General features: G+C 39.9%; 1 protein-coding gene across 1 annotated transcript in view; it reads right to left on the bottom strand.

The window, feature by feature from the left end:
* Positions 1-693, bottom strand: part of FLRT2 (fibronectin leucine rich transmembrane protein 2) — a 106,642-nt gene extending 105,949 nt beyond the window's left edge. The window contains exon 1 of the mRNA XM_006933044.5: positions 564-693. The gene's annotated coding sequence lies outside the window, so the exon portion shown is untranslated. The remainder of the gene's footprint in view (positions 1-563) is intronic.
* Positions 694-19,815: the final 19,122 nt, after the last annotated feature.

Genomic DNA, 19,815 nt, shown 5'->3' with positions numbered 1-19,815 from the left:
GCAAATGCACCTCGAAGGGAAAGGCACCTCCTCCGCGTCCGTTTAGCCAGGAATCAGTCCCGGGTTTCGGGCAGGAGGCGGGCTACCGGCTTTGGATGCAGCCGCTCGATAACAGCGGTGACATTATCAGCAGATGGAGCGGGCGCGGGGGTGGCGGAGTAGGGGGTGTTACTCCTAGAAGTTAGCGTATTCATTCGGGGGAAGTGAGAAGCTGGATTCCAGCAAGCTTAATGGCTGGAGAACCCGCAATTGGGGATGGATCCTCCTAGCAAACTAGCAAATTTGCGTTTGACCCAGAGCTCAGTTACAAAACTCTTTGAAGGAGGTGAATTCTACCTGCAAATAGACCTCCCTAAAGTCGGGGGAGAGTTAAGCAGCCTGTGCTCTCTCTGGAGGGAAAAAAAAAACAAAACAAAAAAAAAACCCAAAACATCCCATCCCGATGACCACCCCTGCGTTGGTTCAAAAAATACACGTATCGCCCCCCCACCCCCACCCCCCAGCCGCTTAGCAGCAGCCCTGGAAGTTGCTGGAAACTCCACCTGGCACCTCTGTCCCTTTACCTGGCCTCCGTGTCTCCTCGCAGAGGGCTCATCCGAATCCGACAGGGTCGGGGAGGTGGAAAGGGAAGAAGCTGGCGCGGCAGCAGCGGGGCTCCCGGGGCATGGTATTGTTTTAGGGGTCACCGCCAAGGTCCCTCCTGCCCATCGTTGAGAACGGCCAACCTGATCCCTGCTCGGGGTGGACACCGCGGCGGGCGCTGTGCGGCCGCCTCGCAGCTGCTTCGCACCCGGAACCGAGGGCTCGAGACGCACCCCGGGCGGAAGCAGCGCAGCGCCTTGGCGCGGGGATTGCGGCCGCCGCCGATACCTCCAGGCGCTGGTTCTTCTGCGGCGACAATGGAAGATGCCCAACTCACAAGTGACAGCGACAGGTTTCGTCCGTACAACTAACTACAAGGTACCCAGCCTAAGACCGGAGGCTGCGTCCCCCCTCCCCCTCCTCTCCCTCCTACTGGGGAGGGGACTAATTTAACCCTGTGTGCGCCCTGCACTCCCTGGAGAAGCTGGAATCGACTCGGAAACCGCAGGCGGCGGCTCGCGGGGCCAGAGCTTTGTTCACGTGCGTTTCCAGCGGGCACTCGCGTGGCAAGACGCCAGTGGCAGGCTTCCAGCGCCCGGCCCCGGCATGGGAAGGAGCCCTAGCGTTTCATCCGGACCAGACCCAGCCCTCGGAATCTATTTTTTGCCTCCAGTTACCAGATGTATTGAAGTTGCCAGCAAAGTTGGGTTTTATTCCTCTGTTTCTTCCTCCCTCCCTCCCGCGCCCCCGCCCCCCGCCGCATTATTTCCTTTCCTAGCGGTGCTTTGAAGATGTGGAACTCGCCGCTCATTCTAATTCTAGCTTATAACTGTTCTTGCGTGTGCGAGACGAATGGTGGAGGGTCCCCACCCACCCACGCGAAATCCAAATGAAAACGCAGGGAGAGCTGTCTCCCACCCACTCACCCAGTGTCAGCCACAGCAGACGACCACATATTCAAATAACACCAAGACACGGGAGGATGGGGTAGGGGGCGGGTTTGAGGAAGTTTAAGATGTGAATGGGCTGATGGAAGGGAGAGCGCGCGCCTTAGGACGGAATAAACAAGGGAAACACAGACAAGAAAGATGATGCAGAAAATATATCTGCGTACCAACATTGAAAACAGTAGGTCAGCTTTAAGTGCTTAGATTTGGATTGACAATATTTCCCGGGCTCCTGTGGAAGCAGAATGAATGAATGAATGAATGAATGAATGAATGAATGAATTCTTAAAAAATAAGGGGGAGAGAGAGAGAGAGAATACAGGAGGCTCAGCCTTGGCCACCCAGATGCTTTGCGTTTTGTAAGCATCTTTGTCTAAGTGTTCCGGACTCCCAAGAAGTTAACTGGAGTTGGAAGTAAGTCATCTCCTGGAGGGGGAATGGAAGTCTAGACAAGAGAAACTGACAGCCAGCCGCCTCCGCTGTCACCGTCACACCCAAATGAGCCAGAACGTCACCCACGGCGCAAACTCAGACAATTTTCAACAGATTCCCTTTTTCTGCATCTCCATTCTGGACGAAAGAAAGAAAGGAAGAAAGAAAGGAAGAAAGAAAGAAAGAAAGAAAGAAAGAAAGAAAGAAAGAAAGAAAGAAAGAAAGTTCTTTAAAAATCACTTAGAGGGTAACACGTGGTTCTTGCGAAAACGGAGTTACTTTTAAAAGAAAAAAAAAGTGTCTCTCCACAGGATGGATGTTCTAAGTTTTCTCTGCACCCTCCCCAAGCCAATGGGAATCTGTAATAGCCATTCCAAACGCCTCCGGAGAGAGGCCGACCCAGGGAGGAAATGGGAACAGTTTCCAGCCGGCTTGGTGCAGAATTTCGCTGTAAATCCTTTCAGTTTGCCAAGGGGGCAGCAAAGCCTAGGGAGAGCTTGTCAAGCGGCAGAATCCACAGGGAAGACCACATTTTAGCACAAATAACTCATCTACCTGCTTTCAAATACTCATCTTGGTGTGCATAAGTGTACAGGAGTATCCACATAAGGTTCTGTCTTTGAAACCTTAACCTGAGATAACAGTATAATTATTTCACCTTTAAGAATACATTTTGGTTTAAAAGAAGAGGGAACTCTGCACAGGTTTTACCTTGTCATTTGTGCTGGTAGAAAATGAGGAAGACTGAAAATGTGAGACAAGTAGCTGCTGATGTACAGAATTTGTACTATAGATTATCGCTGTTTATAAGGAAATAGGGATGTCTGGGTGGTTCAGTCAGTTAAGCACCCGACTCAAGGGTTTGAGAGGCCAAGCCCTGCACCCAGCTCTGTGCTGAGAGCTGGGAGCCTGCAGCCTCTTTAGGATTCTGGGTCCCCCCCTCTCTCTGCCCCTCACCCACTAGCACTGTCCCTCTCTCTCTCATAAATAAACCCTAAAAAATAAAAACTAAATAAATGATAAGGAAACAGTATCATCTGGATGTGCTCCTTACTAAAGACTATTGACGTGACAATTGTAATCGGGGCGAGGAAAATTAAGTACAAAAAAAAATCACATCTAATGTATGAACAGAATAAGTGCAACGAGTTTCTTAACCACGTGACCCCTACATCAGCTTTAGAAATATGTGCTGCTGGAGACAGAGGAAGGAAAAAAGTAGTCAAAGTGGTTCGGGGGCTCCAGAGTGTAATAAGTTAGCAGCCTCACAAAACCGGGATTTTGAGGTCACTTTATTTTTATTAAGAAACTATCACTAATATAAAAGGGTACAAGAGTAGAGAAAGAAAAAGCACATCTGTGAAAGTAAAAAAAAAAAAATCAACTCATTCCTTATTGTTTGGACTTTGATCCTCAGTGGGGTTTTTACCTCAATTGAAATTTGACTGCCATTTCAAATCTTTTAGGTCGCCCTCCATTTATTTGTACGCACCCCCATCTACACACGCACATGTACTTTGGCCTGTGTTTCTAATACTTTGAGGAAGTAAAGCTAACACAGGATTTGGATTTATAAGATCATGGTTTAAGCCCAAGGCACTGAAAATTTTGATATCGGGTAAGCTCGGCTCTGAGCCACTGTTTACTCGTTAATAAAATGGCCATAAAAATACCTGTTCTACCAGACTCGCTGTATGGTCACAGTATGAGTCGGTGCATGTGAAAATGCTTTAGAAAGTTCAGCTGTTATTCAGTTGTTGCCAACAATATTATCATTACATCACACAGTCCCAGCCTTCAAAACATTGGAAAGTTACATCAACCTGAACAGTTTCCTCTAATGTTATCATCTTACATTACCCTGGAACAGTTATCAAAACAAAGGAGGTAACAGATCCCATCTAGGACACCACATAGCCTTAGTCATCGTATCTCCTGTTCTGTGTGACAATTCCTCCATTTTTCCTTGTTTTTGATGACCCTGGGAGTTTTGAAGAATAATGGCAGGGCATTTTGTCTCTCAGTTCAGGTTTGTCTGATTTAACTCTAGTTCTGGGTTCAGGGAAAGAAAAATACCAGGGAGGTGGACTATTGTTCTCATCTCATCGTAGCAGGTGGTGCATGATATCAGCATGACGTCACTCATGATAACATCATCACTCTCTAATGTATCGTGTGCAAGGTTTCTCCACTATACAAACTATTTGTCCTTTTCCATACTCTGTGCTTTGGAAGTGAGTCACAAGTCCTGCTGACCTTCATGAATTTAGAATTTTTAAAAGCACAAAATAAGCATTTAGTGCAATTCATAAACACCCCAGCTATTGAGTTCACCCAGGAATAATCTCTCAGGAAATTCCTCCTGTATTATCTACATCCTCGGGAAAGTGTTCAACTATCTCTTCTTGGCTATGTATTTTAAACCCATCTTCAACTATTCCAGGGTTTATAGTCCCCAAACCCAGTCCCCAAATCCTGTTCTTTTCTGAAATGTCTCCTACCTTCTTGCTTCTCATTGCCACAGCTGGTTGGTGAATTCCAACTTTCCTACAAAATGATGGCATCCGTGACCTCTTATCCCTCCTTTCCATTCATGGTTTTCTGACAGTATGATGTTCATTTCATTGTCCCTCCAAGGGACAACAGCAAACAACAAGTTTGTCTATACATTAGTCTAAATGTCTAGTTTAATTAGTCTAATTGCGCAAAGAATTTAGTTGCTGTTACATTTCTATTATTCTGGTAAACACTTGAAACATGCTTGCTGACATCATGGATAAGCTTCTGTAGCAGGTAGAGCAAAAGCCGATCTTTTTTTTCTAAGATGAGAGCCACTGTAAAGAAATCCATGGTTAACACACTGTGGATAGGTAACTTTTCATTTCTCTCACAGGTATAAAATACACGGAAGCATTTTTTGTGGGTTTGGCTTGATTCATGTGAATCTGTGACACTAAAATGCATACTCTTCTGGTTATGAAACAGCACAATACAGTTCACGGTTCACCCATTTATCCAACAAACATTTGTAGAAAACACAAAACTTTGATGAATAGATTTAGTCTCTTTTCTGTCAAAACTTCAGTGCATTGGAGATACACTGACAAATAATTACACACTCGTTAGGTAAATAAAACAACTCAGGTATATGCAAAGTACTTCAGTGCACTGAAACAAAGTCTCTGTAGAGGGAAGGCCTTTTGATAATGTACTGATTTTATATGAACTTTGCATCATTATTTTCACTTCCAGCCTTCTGCATACCGCAACCCCAGGTACCAGCTGGAGTCTCCTGTCTCCTGGACATCCCTTTGGGCCAAGAACTAAAAATTCAGTGTAGAAGTAATTGCTTGAATATCCATTTCCCCTAAGCCTTGGTTTCTTTGCCTCTCCATGGAGGTTACAAGACGGTTATGCGTGAACACAAACAGAAGGTACATACTGACAGGAAACAAAAGCACGTTAAACCATGGAGATTTCCTTGTACATAAACCTGCCATTTGTTAAGTGGTTGCTCCTCGAATCCGAAGGGAAGCTGGCAAAAACTCGAAGCAAACTTTCTCCAACAGCACTGGGGAAGAATAAGTGAGGGAAATGCCTTTTTAAAAAGGGTATACAGTTGGTATAAAGATGTAAGCCATTTCAAGAAGAGATGGAAAATCTACCCAGAGATTTATTCAAACCTGGACGCTATAACTGTAGACAATGCTACCGAGCCTTCTGTATCTGACTACAGTTCTGATGAAGAGGAAAGCACCATTTTATTTTTTTTTAAATTTTTTAACGTTTATTTATTATTGACAGAGACAGAACATGAGCAGGGGAAGGGCAGAGAGAGAGGGAGACACAGAATCCGAAGCAGGCTCCAGGCTCCAAGCTGTCAGCACAGAGCCCAACACGGGGCTTGAATTCACAAACCTCGAGATCATGACCTGAGCTGAAGTCGGACGCTTCACCGACTGAGCTGCCCAGGCACCCCAGAAAGCACCATTTTAATCTGAGAAAACATACTTAAATCAATGAGTATAAAATATTCTGAATTAGAATATATATAATATATATAATAAATATATATAACTTCCCACTGTGTGCACAAGTATTCACACACACACACACACACACACACACACTTCCCACTGTCTACTGATACATTAGAAAACTAAAATTACATTCTTTAGAAGGTCAGAGATAGTTTTGAAGCCTGACTCTTATTGTTATAAGAACAAACACTACATCAGTTAAGCTATGTGTAGTGGCGGGAGGTCTGAACTTGGACTTGGATGATGGTACTTCAAGTATCTACTGCTTTATCAGGGAAACCACTTAACTGCCCAAAGTCTCAGTTTCTCTTTTCTCCAATAAGGAAAAGCAAAACTGTCTTCTAGGGTCAATTAATAAACAGTAAGTGAAGTGGGTTACCTAGAAGCTGAAAATAAGAAGCTCAAAATAAACCGTTATTGGGGCACCTGGGTGGCTCAGTCGGCTAAGCATGCAACTCTTGGTTCGGCTCAGGTCACGATCACATGGTTTGTGACTTGGAGCCCCACGCTGTGGATGCTGCTTGGGATTCTCTCTCGCTCTTTCTTCCCCTCCCCCACTCATGCTGGCTCTCTCTCTCTCTCTCTCAAAATAAACTTAAAGAAATAAGCTATTATAATATATGTAATTACTTTGTTTTACATAACATTATTTAATGGGAGAACTATTTTACTTTGTATAATCTTAAGATATGGGTTTCACTTGTATTGCCATTTCTGGCTTTTCTGGTAACCTGTTTTACACAAAGTTTCAGAGCTTCAAAGATACAGAGTTGCTTGATCCCTGTAAAGTTGCTCCAAACAATACTTTCAGGTACCAGTCCTTCAACCAACTTTTGAATGACCTAAACAATAAAGTCCCACGACATAGGGAATTCTTAGTTGTCTTCTCACTGTATCATTGAAAATTCCACAAAAATTGCTGTTGGCCAATTTCCTTTCGTGCTTCTCCCACTTAGCTGATAGAAATAACTACAGTTTTCCAAGTGATTCTTTAATTTTTTTTATTTTTTTTTAATTTTTAATTTTTTTTTTCAACGTTTATTTATTTTTGGGACAGAGAGAGACAGAGCATGAACGGGGGAGGGGCAGAGAGAGAGGGAGACACAGAATCGGAAACAGGCTCCAGGCTCTGAGCCATCATCAGCCCAGAGCCCGACGCGGGGCTCGAACTCCCGGACCGCGAGATTGTGACCTGGCTGAAGTCGGACACTTAACCGACTGCGCCACCCAGGCGCCCCTATTTATTTATTTATTTATTTTTTTTTTTTTATTGTTATGTTATTTTCATGCTTGATTTGGTCATCTCATTTGCTTCCTTAGTTGGCATAATTTGGATTTCATGTTTCCCCTTGAAACATTTTTGAAAAATTAACTTCTTACTAAAACTTGATAATAAAAATATTAAACAGGAAGTTGCTCACAGAGAGTGTCTCTTCCTCTGTCACTCTGCCTCCCTTTGAAAGTTTCCATTTGTACCATATTTTGTTGACACACCTGAAAGTCATATACTATGAATATGAACTTATTAGCATTTGAATTTTAATCTTTCATCAAGGGCAGGAATTAAATTATTCTTCCTAAACACTGAGGGGCCATTGTGGATCAAAGTCTGGTTTATAGGTCAGTAAAGGCCATGATGTTCTTTTCCCTGAAGAAGGCATTAAAAACTTGATTTTGAAAGGCTTTCCCATTTTCCTTGGTGTTCTGAAGAGATATCTAAGGAGTTTCAAACATAATATGAAACTGTGGAAATATCTGAATCATTCTGTTCTTGGATTCTGTGTTTATTTTTATTTCTAGGAATTCTGCTGCATTTCCACATTTATATAGTATAGTTTCCTGTTCTTTTCACTTCAGTGCTTTGTAAATGGAATCATGTTCGATAATTAAGTGCAGCAGATACAAGAATATGGGTTACAGATCAAAGTTAGTAGAGAAACAAGATGAATGTTATTTATCATTATCGTTTATTTTATTTTTGTTTTATTTATTTTATTTTATTTTAGAGACAGAGGGAGAGAGAGAGAGAGAATGCACAGGTGGGGAGAGGAGCAGAGGGAGAGAGAGAGAAAGAGAGAATCTCAAGCAAGTTCCATGTGGGGATCCATCCCACAACCCTGGGATCATGACCTGAGCCAAAATCAAGAGTCTGATGCTCAACCAACTAAGCCACCCAGGTGACCCAAGAAGGCATCCTTTAAAATACCTCCATTTGTAGAACCTTTATCCCTTACAGCCTCCTCAAATGGGTGACTGTGTCTGATATGTCCCTGCCCTCCACCCACATGTCAGAGGTCACAGAAGGAGTAAAGCAACAGGTAGGAGACAATAGATCTCCAGAAACCTGTCCATAGTTTAGCTACATCTGCTGTACATTTAATTCTCTCATCAGCAGGCAATATTTTTTTCTATCATTTTGGATAAAACCAATGTTATTTAAATTTATTTCTAAACGTCTATAAATTAAAAGACAGTTTGCTTAAAAGACACTGTGTATTTCTCCCATGTCTGTCCTAAGCAGGCAGACTTAAATATTATAGAAGCAAGGCTGTGAAAGCTAAGGAAGCCTCAACATCATTAGGGAAACAAAATCACAGTGAGATATCATTTAACTCCTAGTAGAATGGCTATACTAGAAAAAAAAAAAAAAACAGAAAATACCCAGTGTTGGTAAGAAAGCAGAGAAATTGGAGTCCACATGCATTAATGATGGAATTATAAAATAGTACAGCCAGTTTGGTGTGAATGCTTCTTAAAAAGTTAAACATCAACTTATCACATAACCCAGAAATTCTATTCTTAGGTATACCTACCCAAGAAAATGAAAACATACATCCACACAAACACTTCTATATGAATGCTCTTAGCAGCATTATTCATCATAGCCCCGAACTGGAAGCAATCTAAATGTCTACCAGCTGGTGAATGTATAGCTAAAATGTGGTATATCCATGCAATGGACTACTATTTGAACAAAGCAGGGATCCATGCTAAAGCATGGATGAACCTCAAAATACTTTTGATCTATAAAAGAAGCTATGCTCAAGAGATTACATATTGTGTGACTTAATTTATAGAAATTATAGAAGTAGCAAAGTTTTTGAAGATTGCAAATTAGTAACTGCCAGGGGAAGAAGGAACAGAGATTTACAGTAAATGTGCATAAAAGCTCATAATGCAGTGATTAAAATGTTTTAAAGTTGATTCATGGTGATGTATGCATAGCTTGGTAAATTTACTAAAAGTAAGAATTGAATTGTACACTCTAAAGGAGTGAATTATATGATATGCAAAACGTCTAAATAAAATTATTTTTTAAAAGCTACAAGGATTGATGTCAACATCTATGAATATTTCATCTTGGTAATATTCTTCCTAGATCCCCTTACATCACCAATAAAAATGACTTGAAGTATCTTAGGAGTAATGAATAAGGAATATGCCCAGTAGCAGAAATAATAAACTAATATGTGAGTCTAAACATTCTTCTTATTACCTACTTTTCTCAAAAAAACAGGTCACTTGCAGTCTGATTAAATCCACTCAGGAGATCCATAAAATTTAGAAACAAAATAAACAAAATACAGGTTGACATAGCATTTCCACTCCATTCTTTGGAGGAAAAAAGTAACATTTAAAAAATGTCTATGAATCAATAAGGGAAAACAAATTCTTTGCTTTTGTATTAAGTTCTCTGCTCACCAGACTCCTCTGCCAAATGATTCTTCTATTTTTATAACACATAGTACATTTGTTTACTATGACTCAAGGAAGCCTAATGTTTTATTAATAAAAATCTATTTTTGATAATAGAATTATCAATAATTTTAACATAGCCTTTGAACAGCTTAGTTCTTTAGATATTCATCAATCAGGAATCTTTTTTCTTTATGTCCAGTTAGGGCGATATAAATATCATTTTGTGAGGATGTCACACTTTTCTTTCTTTCTGGCTAAATAAGAAAGCATAAGACAGATGGGTGAAGAAGAAAGTCAGACACAGTATCAGTTACCAAAGGGAAAAAAATAATAATAAAGGCAACATCTTGTCCATCAAGGAGCTCAGATCAAGAGTTTTTTTTTCTCAAATGATGACAGCCTGAGAGCTATGAGCAACCAGAAAATAAATAAAGCAAAACCACCAAAGGTGTTTCTCCATGGTTTCTACCACCATTCCTGGAGTGGATAAACATGTCATTTTACTAGGAGGATTACTTGAAAAAAAAATTAGCTAAAGCAGACAAGAAAAAGGAAGAAAATAGAATAAGGGCATGTCATGTCTATTTACCATGGGATGAACGGCATCATGCTTCTCTGGGTACTGCTGATGAAAATGTCTATGGAGAATAATCTACATCTGCCTTCAACAGTATCAAAGGATCCAGGCTACAGATTTATAATCCTCACATGAGGAGCTTCAGGACAAGTCACATAGTTGTGCTCAGTTGAAAGTCGGCCCTGGTTGGTATTTGGCACTCATTTTTTCTCGAACAGGAGTTTGCCCACTAGATGTGTGGTGAAATCGAGTTTATGCACTCTTTAATAACCTTTCTACAGTCAGGAAGACCTTGTTTTTAAGGCCTCCGGAAATTGTTGCTAGAATAAAGGAGGTCGGAAGCGGGGCTCTATCTACTGTGAGCCGTCCATCACTCATTCCCAGCAGTGTCCCAGATGGAAGAGGGATGAGCGTGAGAACATTTAATGAGGTGTGAACTCCAAATGGACAGGAAAACAAAATTTGGAAAGTTTTGAGATCAACGTCTTGAGCTGACACAATGAAAAATCTTGGATCATAGAGGGAAAATCACATTTTTTTTTTTGCATTTTTAACATGACTCTCAGGCTTTAGGGAAGAAGTAGAGACCAGGTTTGAAGATATTAAGAAAATTGCTAATCAGCCAGGTTCTTTGCCAATTCCTTATAGGGTGTGTTTAAGTATAAGAGCACGTTGCTGTCTATTTGGAATAAAAGCAGGCCTAGTTGAAGATGTAGGGAAGCCACTCAATTTTCTTAGGCCCCAGATGTCTCATCTCAGAGGTGATAATAATTTCTGGCAAACTTGCTTTACATCTTTTTGTAAGCATAGGATAAAATGGTTAATGTAGAAATGTCTAGGAGAAAAGCATTTCCCTAAGGAAAAGTGCCATTCTTATTGAAAAATGTGAATGTCTCGTATATTTAACCCCTTAGCTTACTTGAGGATGAAAACCAGGATAACTCCTCTAGGAAATGATCGGGTTCTGTTTTACATTTCTTCTGTTATGAGGGTGATAAAGGGCTGATCTTCAGATATGACAAGTACAAAGTCCTGTGCTTGGGCGGGAGTTTGGAGAACCTCATTAATCACGTTCCATTGTGTTAGAGGTTCTGTAAACATTGCAAAAGCATAAAGTGCAGCCCTTCTATGAGTGACATCTTTCCAGCCTAACTCCAGGACGCCTTTGAGATTTTCTTAACTGACTGGATTTCATTTCAGTCATTAGTTAACCCTGCTTAGTGGGTGACTCTGGATCCCACCAGGCAGGAGTAAGGGGATATGTATTCAAACGGTACAAACATGGCTTGTCCCAGTCACATAACCATTAAGAACAGTAGGGGGGATTTCCTTTCTCAGGATAAGTCAAATCATTTATATGAATCCCATAATATTCCACTTTTTTTTTTTTTTTTTTTTTTTTTTGCCTTTGGAAACTAATGCCATGAAGTTGTAGTTAGAAAAAGATTGTTGACAATCCTTCCTATGGATACTTTGGGTGAGATGAAAAGGCAAGTGTTATTGCTTACAGATTTATATGTCCCATTGGCAAAGTCTTTTTTATGTATGAATGGGCCACTCGAGACAGCTAAGAAGCCAGGCCACCTTTGGGATATGGATCAGAGTACATTTGGTTTTCACTAGAACTTTTGATATTTTGGTAACACGTCGCTTCCAAAGTCTGTAAAACCCTCTCATTTGTAAATATTTTATTATTTATTTGTTAATATTTCATTAATGCTTTCTTTCATGGAAATGTTTTAAAGCATATCTATCAGTTGGAACGTAGTTCTTTTTAGCAACAATAGCACAGATCCCAGCAGAATTAATGCAAACATGACCATTTAAATAGCTGTAGGGTGAAATTTGCACAGAAACATATAGATGTATATTTTGATATTATTAATGTTACAATTTAGTTGAAGGAGGTAATTTTAATTCCCAATTTCAAAGGTTTTCTTTGGGGGGGGCAGTTCTAGACACAGTAAATTGAGTAAAAACATTAATTTCTTGTCTGCTTTTTCCTTGCCTTTGTCCCCCTCCATTCATTTACACCTTAGGGAAAGCCATGACTCTGATGGCTAGACATTGGTCTAATAAAGGCAAATGTTGGCGTTTACATAAAAGCAAGCTGTCTTCCTTCTGCATAGATAGAATGGAAAACTTTATGAGTCTCACAGCAGGATGACATTTATACACAGAGGAAGAGAATATGGATGGGTCAGAGATAATCCAAAACCGCCTGTAGATAAACAACCCAAGCTATTGAACATACTTATGATGGATCATAATTAATATAATGTTTATGGGTAATAAAGCATTTCTTATACCTATAACCGTAATTTTCCTCAGATTCGTCATTGATCCTACTGTCTCTCCTTTTATCTTCTTAAGGTTTTCTCCCCTCACACTAATATTTTCCACATATTTCAAACTAGTAAGATTCAAACTAAGCAACTACCAAGAATAATAACAGTCAAAATGCATATCTAAATAATTGCAGAGGGTAAGTTCGAATCATTAATGACACGATAATATGGATATGATGATGATGTCAACGTATTTATAATAATGGACAAAGCAGTGGAAAGTATAGCTATGGAAATGTTTCCTGGTCCCAGCATATCGTAGTCTAGTAAATATGTGTGGTTATTGCATCATGCTTTCTCATAGCTATACCATATAACCTTCTCAAATTTAGCTAATTTCCCAACAAATCCATATTCTTTCTACCACTTTGGGGTCTTGTCTCCCTCTGTCTAAATTCGGTTGTTCTCTTTGTACTTTTACAAATTACACTTAGTACTTTTTTCCCCTCAGTACACAAATGGCGTCTATGTTTTATTGTTTACATAATTAACTATTTATGAAACTCTATGATATATTACATATGTCAGACATTGTAATTGATGCTAGTAAATGTGTCAGCAAGAAGTAGATTATTGTAGAGGATTCAGCCAAGTGAGTGAAACTACAGTGTGATTGTAGCAAGTGCTAGGTTAGGAGACACAGAAAATTGTATTCAGAAGCATAGAAGAGGCCGTTAACTTTTGGAATCAAAAGTCCTTTCTGGTAGGGTACAGAATATTACAGAAACCTTTAAAGATGTCCGACTTGCCTGGAATATCTATTGTCGAGGAGGGGGAAAGAGAAGGGACATAGGCAGTAATAGGGCTTGAAAGTTGTAGTTAGAAAGTTGAACTTTATACGGAAAGAAAGGAGTCTTTGAAGGTTTTTAAATGGGGGCATGGTTAACATCTAATTTGTGCTTTCGCTACTTTACTCTGCCATAGACAATACGTAAACCCATGAGTGTGGGTGTGTTCCAATAAAACTCTACTGAGAAAACAAGGCAACTGTCAGGAATTGACCCCCAGGCCACAGTTTTCAAAACTATAAAGTTGCTGATGAGGTAAAATTGCGAAGGTTTAGTCACTGCCTAGAAGGAAGGGAGAGGGAAGTTTCTGGCTCAATCAGTGTGAGAGAGATAACTACAGTGGATGACCCTAAGCCTGGTTAAAGGTGTACGTATTTATGTATCATGCAGAACATTGTAGAAGAAGGCAATGACGCAGTAAGAGGAGAGATTATAACCTGGAGGATATCTTTATATGGCCGTACAAACGCAAGTTAGATTAAGCAGCGTAGAATCAAGGTGAGCTGGTCGTTCTATCTTTATTACAAATTATGACACAGCTTTATACCTGTAAAATGAATAATCACTTTTTAAAACATAGTAATCAGGAAGACAGCATTTGTTTGAACACTGCAGAGTTCTAAGAATAAAAGGTGCTAGATACAGGCAATGTATTACGATGCAGTAACGTGTAATATTTTGAAATGCTTAACAAAGAGTCACACATAAGCTGCCGAGAGAGAGGGTAAATATGGAAGCATTTAAAGAAAGGATGTGACTCACAGGAAGAGAGCCAATCTGAACATTCAGAGAAACATAGGGAGGAGACCAAGGAGAAATCCAGAGTGAAATGAAATAACTGTTTGGGGAGCAGATGGTGAAATATCTCATTCTTAAGAGATAAGACGAGTGAAGAATCTGCCTTTTCTCCTCAACAAGTTACATTCGTTATATTTTGTATCCCACTTCTTTCCTTGTGGGAGTGGTTTCATCCATAATTTATCTTCATTCAAGATGGGAATTTTACCAATTTCCCATATAATGTCACTTCTGTTATCTTCAAGATCTAGGGCTCTCATGCCTTTTTTTCTTACGGTCTCCAACTCCATCTTTGCTCCCATCCTTCATATTCTGCAGATGAACACGAAGTCAGGGAAGTTTCACCACGATGTGATGTGAAAATATTTTGGCAACTCCTAATTATTGGTTTCTGCAAGACATTTGGGAGATATTATATGCTATGAGTAAAGGAAATCCCTCCACCCCTCCTTTTTGGCATGCTTCTCTTGGGCTATCACAGTGAGACCCTCAATGGGAGAAGATGTAACTTTTAAATTCTTGGCAAATATAGCTTGGAACTTCAACCTTTCATTGGTTTTAGCATCTAAAATCCAGATATCCTGCCCATGCCCCTCCCTCGTGCCACTTCACCAACCCCCATTCTCGGAAAACATGGTGTCAGTGTCTTCAGCGTCTGGAAACTTTTGGCATGGAAACCACCATAACACAATGAAACATTTCCTTTTCATGTACATTGAGTCACGTCAACGTGCTTTAGATCTGGAGAACCCCTCCCCGAACTGTCTAAACGCCCCATTTTAAAAGAGGGCATTGATACAAATGTCAAAAACCAATGACAGCAAGGTTGATGCCATCCCAAGTTCTTAATCCCAACATGACAAGCCCTGAGTACGTCCAGATGTATGTGGATAAGGTTTTGTTTAACTTGCCTAGAAAAAGAACTTGGGAGAATACAATTGCAAGCTGTTTATTTAGAATATATATATACGTGTATATATATGTATATATACACGTATATATATTATATATACGTATATATATGTATATATGTATATATATTATATATACGTGTATATATATATACATACATATATATATATATATATATATATATATATATATATATATATATAATATTTAGTGTTTTACATTTCCAGAGGAAATAAAATCCATTGTGCAGAAAGTAAAGTAAAATGCATGGATTTTTTATGTTCCAAAAATCAGATCCCAAGGCTTACTATTTTTAAAACTTTCATCAACTTCAAAAGATCCCCCTGGTTATACTGTCACATGGAAATAAGTACACAGGTCTAACGACAAATCCTTCAACTTTTCTCTTTAAATATATGGTTTATTTTAATGAAAGAGGGCCTAGGTTAAAAATAAAAATGAAAGAAAAGGTGCCAGCTTTCTACCAAGCATATTGTTAGCCTGAGGCAAAGTCTATCCAGAGTACCCCTCTAAGTGCCCCTGAAGGTGGTTCACCGTTGTCAAAGTGTAAGGAAAATTTCCATTCTATCACATGTAGAATAGAGCTAAAAAAGAATCTCATATATGTTTTTTTGAAAGTTTCAGAAGATTCATATATGACAATGTTTTATTGTCTTAAGTTATATTAATATATCCATTACTCTGACTAAGTAATGAGGGTTAATATGGCTTAATCCTAATTTAATTTTCTCACAGCTAAGTGCCTACAGAGAGCAGGCAAATTACCATATCTCTTTATTAGGTTCATTAAAACCACTGAAAGGTGATATTTACAATTAGTTGTAAAAACTTATTACTTTGGCTGAAACAAATCCCGAGTAGGTGAGCAAGACTGTAACTCGTCAACATTTCATAGCCATAGTGCAGGAAATACATTTTAGATAGTTCAAAACACAAAGCTCAAAAAAATATAACACGTCAAAGTCCTATGTCAGGAAGTATCTGCCCAAGTCATTGGGGCATTTTCAGAGATTAACTGCTTAAGATATGCTTATTAATATATTTCTAACCTATACATTGCGATTTCTAATGTAGCCCAATGACCCTACCCATGTCAACTTTGCTACGTGTACCAGTGTACTGAGGGAAACACATTCCTAGCAGCTGGTGGCCGCATTGCTGAGAAAAGTGGCAGAAAGCATAGTTTGCATGCGCCCCAGACTATGCATCTACTTGAACATACATCTTATGCCCCCCCAGAGATATTTACAAGGCCTCCAAAAAGAAGACTGAAGTTTTTCAGCCTCTTTTTGTTCAAGTCTCTCACAAGTCACATGCCTGTTGCCACTGCACATAATCTAGATACTCAGAGAGCCGTGCCTTTCGCTCGGCAAATAACTGGGAACTTCGTACGCATGTATCACACATCCGTGTTAGGTTCTGGGGATGCAAAGCTGAATAGGAAGCTCTCCTAGCTGTGATCCTTCAGAGTTTATTTGACAGAAACTGGAAAGAGAGAACACTAAGTTGCTTTAGTTGTCAAGAATGGTATGTATGTGTCAGATAAAACCCATCAATTAATGTCCAACTACAGAGTATTGGTTTGCTTTTGTTCTAGATCTAATATTTTTTAAAGAGGTATCTGGTAATTTCATTGGCTATCTGAAGCTTGTCAAAGTGACAAATTATTCTTGCCGTACTCCTCTGTTGATTCCAAGACAAAATATCATTTTAAAATATGTTTCCTTGCTCTGCACTTTGCTGCGAGTTTACAGGACAAAACCATTAAGTTAACAACTGGAGCTGCAAAGAAATCATTCCCCAGTAATTAAATAAATCTCAAAACCTCTAAGGTTCAGCAAGGGTAATTGCCAGGGAGAGGAGTTTGCAGATTCTGCCTGTCACAGAGACATCTTTCTCTTAGGTTTTCTCCACTTTCCACTACTGCTGCCAGTGAACTCCCCAACAGCCATTGGGTCCCTCAGCTGTAAACTCTAACTTCTTCTCTTAACGTTTACGTGTGAACTGAAAAGCCCTCCATTTGATTTACCAGTTTAGTGGTAAACTGAATTAATGTGGAAGTTCTCAAATTGTTTCCAGAATATTAATAAAGAACAAAATAGGAACTAAATTAGAAAATAAAATAAAACACGGGTCCCTGCACGGCTCAGTCAGTTGAGGATCCGACTCTTGGTTTCCGTTCAAGTCATGATCCCAGGGTCCTGAGACCGAGTCCCATGTCTGGCTCCACAAGAGCATGGAACCTGCTTGGGATTCTCTCTCTCCCACTCTCTCCCCTGCTCGTTCTCTCTCTCTCAAATAAAAATAAATAAATAAATAAGAATCGAAAAGAAAATGAGAAGTATTTTCCCTCAGAAGGTAGAAGTGTTTTACTGAAGATAGCCTCCCTTAGCATCTGTGACCTTATCTATTCAACCAGTTAATTAGCTCTAGAAGCTATCACGGTTAGTTACGTCACTGGGGAGGGAGACCCAGAGGGAGAATAGTGGAGTTGCTATACCTTACTTAGACAGTGTTGTTTTTATCTGTTCTGTTTATTTACTTTTTAGAAGAGGTTCCCTTTGGAGAACATTGCATGAACTAAGCATATTTAAAGCCATCACATAAACCATGCTGAACTAGTTGCTTTCGGGTGCATGTGTGACAAACATATGACATGAGTACTGCTTATGTTCCTTGCTTCCGTGGAAGGCATCACTATACTCTTGCAATCCCTCACTGATTCCCGATGGAGCCTCAGAATCCTTCTCAACCCAGCAGTTCAGAAAGCTACAATGACTGGTCAGGAATTGGCACACTAGTTTAATCCAATGCACCATCATCTCTTTTTTAGCCCTTTCTTAGAATGTCTTCCTTCCAGCTCCAGGTCTGTCATGATCTGTGTGCAAGAATGGGCTCTTCCCTAACAGTCTTCCTTAGGATATCACTCTCTGCCCAATGTGTTAAACTGGAAGTCGAAAGTCATTTTCACTATCTCAATAGTTCTTATATTAACCCACTCTCACTAAATTTGTTTCTGAATATTACCTTACATTTCTTATCAAGTGTTCTTTGGAACACGATTCCTATTGTATATGCCATGAAAAATATTCCTGAGGCAAATATACTTGGAAAATGCTATCTACTACAGCCAACTTGTGAAGAGTTACAATGTGTAACAGCTAAGGAAAGAATCCAAGAAGTGCTGTATTAAACGGTCTGATTTCGTTTAACCAAGAATTTCCCAAACGAATTTGACCACAGAAAACTTTTATTTAATGATACTGTTTTACCAAGTCCAGGAACACATTTTGGGAAATGCTCTCATAACTTGACCAATTTCTTCTCCCTTCAACCCATCTTATTCTACCACCGGACTTATCTTTCTGTAATTATATGGGTGATCACATCATCCCCCCAAATTCTTAATGGCTTCACATTAGTTATAGAATAAGCCCAAACTTTGACTATCATACTCAAAACTCAAGGTGTCTTCTGCAATTCATCTTCATCAGCTGTAAGGCAAGGTAGGCAACCGTTCTTTGCACATTGTAGGTGCTTTGTGCATGAATCTGCCTCTCCTCAGCCCCAGGTCTTCCTGATTGCCATTCAACATGCCCACTCATTTTTACGTTTTTCTGCTTTGGATCAGCCTGGAATGTCCATTTTCTTTACCTCTGTCAACCAAAATTCTTCAATGTGCAGCTTTAGGAACACTCTAAGTGTGAAGTATCTCCTTTTCTTTCTCCAGATCCCTAAAGAAACTAATCACAACCTTAGATATGTTCTCACTACACTCCAAATACCTTTCTCCACCTGTTGCACTCCCTGGACATAGATGGAAACACCTGCAAAGGACTGGTCCAGGGCTTCTCAGTCTTCTCACTCTTGGCATGTTGCACTGGATGACTCTTTGTTGTGTGGACATGTTCTGAGAATTATGGTATATGTAGCACCATCCCTGGCCTCTACCCACCAGATGCTAGTACCATCCCTCTCCCTAGATGTTGCCAAGTGCCTCTGGTGGGGGGGGGGGAGGAGGGTGCCAAATTGCTACAATCAAGAACCGCTGTCTTAGACCAAACTTTCACATCCCCCTAGCCTTGGTCCTGTGCCCACCAAACAGCCACTGAATTCAACATAATTGAATGTTCCTATTTGCCCCTTGAGGGTTTAATTGCAGTTGACGAGAAGAAAAGAGAAAAAAAAAAGACAAGGAAAGAAGATATTCCCCAAACGCTCTCATTTGGGAATCTTGTGAGCATCATTATTTTCTCATTTTGAATTTATCAAAAATCAAAGCTGAGAGGTTGCAGGACCCATTCTCCCCATTCAAAGAATACCTAGACTTTCGAAGTCTGCTTCTCATTTCTAGGATTTTGCTATTCCCAATTCGTCTTTTGTTTCGTGCTCTCTCCAGTGTTCAGTTTGGGCGAAGTGAATACACAGTCGAGCCATTAGGACTCGTTAACTGGATTGCTTTGTCTTTCTCTTTCTGTGTCTCTTTCATTAATGATACATAGCGATTTGTCTCCAGAGACTTTTTTTATCCTTTAGGAAAAACTCTCATATTTTATTTCTCACAAAGAGTTGTCTTGTGGCACGCAGCCTCGTCAAAGTCATAATTACGTTTCATTTGTCGGCATTGAACTGTCTGTCATCTGCAAGCATTTGAGCCTGGCACACATCTTT

Source organism: Felis catus, chromosome B3, assembly GCF_018350175.1.
Source record: "Felis catus isolate Fca126 chromosome B3, F.catus_Fca126_mat1.0, whole genome shotgun sequence".
NCBI lineage: Eukaryota > Metazoa > Chordata > Mammalia > Carnivora > Felidae > Felis > Felis catus.
This window is presented reverse-complemented; position numbering and strand designations above follow the sequence as displayed.